Source organism: Taurulus bubalis (assembly GCF_910589615.1).
Source record: "Taurulus bubalis genome assembly, chromosome: 5".
Classification (NCBI taxonomy): Eukaryota; Metazoa; Chordata; class Actinopteri; order Perciformes; family Cottidae; genus Taurulus; species Taurulus bubalis.
Window position 1 is genome coordinate 25,958,008 of NC_136593.1, and position 4,304 is coordinate 25,962,311.

Consider the following 4,304-nt stretch of genomic DNA (forward strand, 5'->3'; position numbering starts at 1 on the left):
CATCAGGTACTCTTACACTATAGTAGAACTTGAATGTTTGGTATTCTATGATGCATTGAATGCAGGAAATCATAGAATCTAAGTGTTTGACAACAAAATCCACTTTTGGACACTGTTGACGCTGAAACGTCTTTTCGGAGCATAAAAGTTAGAAATGTAACTTTAAGCAGTAAAACGTGATGAGAGCATCAGGTACTCTTACACTATAGTAGAACTTGAATGTTTGGTATTCTATGATGCATTGAATGCAGGAAATCATAGAATCTAAGTGTTTGACAACAAAATGCACTTTTGGACACTGTTGAGGCTGAAACGTCTTTTCGGAGCATAAAAGTTAGAAATGTAACTTAAAGCAGTAAAACGTGATGAGAGCATCAGGTACTCTTACACTATAGTAGAACTTGAATGTTTGGTATTCTATGATGCATTGAATGCAGGAAATCATAGAATCTAAGTGTTTGACAACAAAATCCACTTTTGGACACTGTTGAGGCTGAAACGTCTTTTCGGAGCATAAAAGTTAGAAATGTAACTTAAAGCAGTAAAACGTGATGAGAGCATCAGGTACTCTTACACTATAGTAGAACTTGAATGTTTGGTATTCTATGATGCATTGAATGCAGAAAATCATAGAATCTAAGTGTTTGACAACAAAATCCACTTTTGGACACTGTTGACGCTGAAACGTCTTTTCGGAGCATAAAAGTTAGAAATGTAACTTTAAGCAGTAAAACGTGATGAGAGCATCAGGTACTCTTACACTATAGTAGAACTTGAATGTTTGGTATTCTATGATGCATTGAATGCAGGAAATCATAGAATCTAAGTGTTTGACAACAAAATCCACTTTTGGACACTGTTGACGCTGAAACGTCTTTTCGGAGCATAAAAGTTAGAAATGTAACTTTAAGCAGTAAAACGTGATGAGAGCATCAGGTACTCTTACACTATAGTAGAACTTGAATGTTTGGTATTCTATGATGCATTGAATGCAGGAAATCATAGAATCTAAGTGTTTGACAACAAAATCCACTTTTGGACACTGTTGACGCTGAAACGTCTTTTCGGAGCATAAAAGTTAGAAATGTAACTTTAAGCAGTAAAACGTGATGAGAGCATCAGGTACTCTTACACTATAGTAGAACTTGAATGTTTGGTATTCTATGATGCATTGAATGCAGGAAATCATAGAATCTAAGTGTTTGACAACAAAATGCACTTTTGGACACTGTTGAGGCTGAAACGTCTTTTCGGAGCATAAAAGTTAGAAATGTAACTTAAAGCAGTAAAACGTGATGAGAGCATCAGGTACTCTTACACTATAGTAGAACTTGAATGTTTGGTATTATATGATGCATTAAATGCAGGAAATCATAGAATCTAATTGTTTGACAACAAAATGCACTTTTGGACTCTGTTGAGGCTGAAACGTCTTTTCAGGGCATAAAAGTTGGAAATGCAACTTAAAGTAGTGAAACGTGATGAGAGCATCAGGTACTCTTACACTATAGTACAACTTGAATGTCTGGTATTCTATGATGCATTAAATGCAGGAAATCATAGAATCTAAGTGTTTGACAACAAAATGCACTTTTGGACTCTGTTGAGCCTGAAACGTCTTTTCGGAGCATAAAAGTTGGAAATGCGACTTAAAGCAGTAAAACGTGATGAGAGCATCAGGTACTCTTATATAACAATGAAACATGAATGTCTGGTATTCTATGATGCATTAAATGCAGGAAATCATAGAATCTAAGTGTTTGACAACAAAATGCACTTTTGGACTCTGTTGAGGCTGAAACGTCTTTTCGGAGCATACAAGTTAGAAATGCAACTTAAAGCAGTAAAACGTGATGAGAGCATCAGGTACTCTTATATAACAATGAAACATGAATGTCTGGTATTCTATGATGCATTAAATACAGGAAATCATAGAATCTAAGTGTTTGACAACAAAATGCACTTTTGGACTCTGTTGAGCCTGAAACGTCTTTTCGGAGCATAAAAGTTGGAAATGCGACTTAAAGCAGTAAAACGTGATGAGAGCATCAGGTACTCTTACACTATAGTACAACTTGAATGTCTGGTATTCTATGATGCATTAAATGCAGGAAATCATAGAATCTAAGTGTTTGACAACAAAATGCACTTTTGGACACTGTTGAGGCTGAAACGTCTTTTCGGAGCATAAAAGTTAGAAATGTAACTTAAAGCAGTAAAACGTGATGAGAGCATCAGGTACTCTTACACTATAGTACAACTTGAATGTTTGGTATTATATGATGCATTAAATGCAGGAAATCATAGAATCTAATTGTTTGACAACAAAATGCACTTTTGGACTCTGTTGAGGCTGAAACGTCTTTTCAGGGCATAAAAGTTAGAAATGCAACTTAAAGTAGTAAAACGTGATGAGAGCATCAGGTACTCTTACACTATTGTACAACTTGAATGTTTGGTATTCTATGATGCATTGAATGCAGGAAATCATAGAATCTAAGTGTTTGACAACAAAATGCACTTTTGGACTCTGTTGAGGCTGAAACGTCTTTTCAGGGCATAAAAGTTGGAAATGCAACTTAAAGTAGTGAAACGTGATGAGAGCATCAGGTACTCCTACACTATAGTACAAGTTGAATGTCTGGTATTCTATGATGCATTAAATGCAGGAAATCATAGAATCTAAGTGTTTGACAACAAAATGCACTTTTGGACTCTGTTGAGCCTGAAACGTCTTTTCAGGGCATAAAAGTTGGAAATGCAACTTAAAGTAGTAAAACGTGATGAGAGCATCAGGTACTCTTACACTATAGTACAACTTGAATGTCTGGTATTCTATGATGCATTAAATGCAGGAAATCATAGAATCTAAGTGTTTGACAACAAAATGCACTTTTGGACTCTGTTGAGGCTGAAACGTCTTTTCAGGGCATAAAAGTTGGAAATGCAACTTAAAGTAGTAAAACGTGATGAGAGCATCAGGTACTCTTACACTATAGTACAACTTGAATGTTTGGTATTCTATGATGCATTGAATGCAGGAAATCATAGAATCTAAGTGTTTGACAACAAAATGCACTTTTGGACTCTGTTGAGGCTGAAACGTCTTTTCAGGGCATAAAAGTTGGAAATGCAACTTAAAGCAGTAAAACGTGATGAGAGCATCAGGTACTCCTACACTATAGTACAAGTTGAATGTCTGGTATTCTATGATGCATTAAATGCAGGAAATCATAGAATCTAAGTGTTTGACAACAAAATGCACTTTTGGACTCTGTTGAGCCTGAAACGTCTTTTCGGAGCATAAAAGTTGGAAATGCGACTTAAAGCAGTAAAACGTGATGAGAGCATCAGGTACTCTTATATAACAATGAAACATGAATGTCTGGTATTCTATGATGCATTAAATGCAGGAAATCATAGAATCTAAGTGTTTGACAACAAAATGCACTTTTGGACACTGTTGAGGCTGAAACGTCTTTTCGGAGCATAAAAGTTAGAAATGTAACTTAAAGCAGTAAAACGTGATGAGAGCATCAGGTACTCCTACACTATAGTACAAGTTGAATGTCTGGTATTCTATGATGCATTAAATGCAGGAAATCATAGAATCTAAGTGTTTGACAACAAAATGCACTTTTGGACTCTGTTGAGCCTGAAACGTCTTTTCGGAGCATAAAAGTTGGAAATGCGACTTAAAGCAGTAAAACGTGATGAGAGCATTAGGTACTCTTATATAACAATGAAACATGAATGTCTGGTATTCTATGATGCATTAAATGCAGGAAATCATAGAATCTAAGTGTTTGACAACAAAATGCACTTTTGGACACTGTTGAGGCTGAAACGTCTTTTCGGAGCATAAAAGTTAGAAATGTAACTTAAAGCAGTAAAACGTGATGAGAGCATCAGGTACTCTTACACTATAGTACAACTTGAATGTCTCGTATTCTATGATGCATTAAATGCAGGAAATCATAGAATCTAAGTGTTTGACAACAAAATGCACTTTTGGACTCTGTTGAGGCTGAAACGTCTTTTCAGGGCATAAAAGTTGGAAATGCAACTTAAAGTAGTAAAACGTGATGAGAGCATCAGGTACTCTTACACTATAGTAGAACTTGAATGTTTGGTATTCTATGATGCATTGAATGCAGGAAATCATAGAATCTAAGTGTTTGACAACAAAATGCACTTTTGGACTCTGTTGAGGCTGAAACGTCTTTTCGGAGCATAAAAGTTGGAAATGCAACTTGAAGCAGTAAAACGTGATGAGAGCATCAGGTACTCTTACACTATAGTAC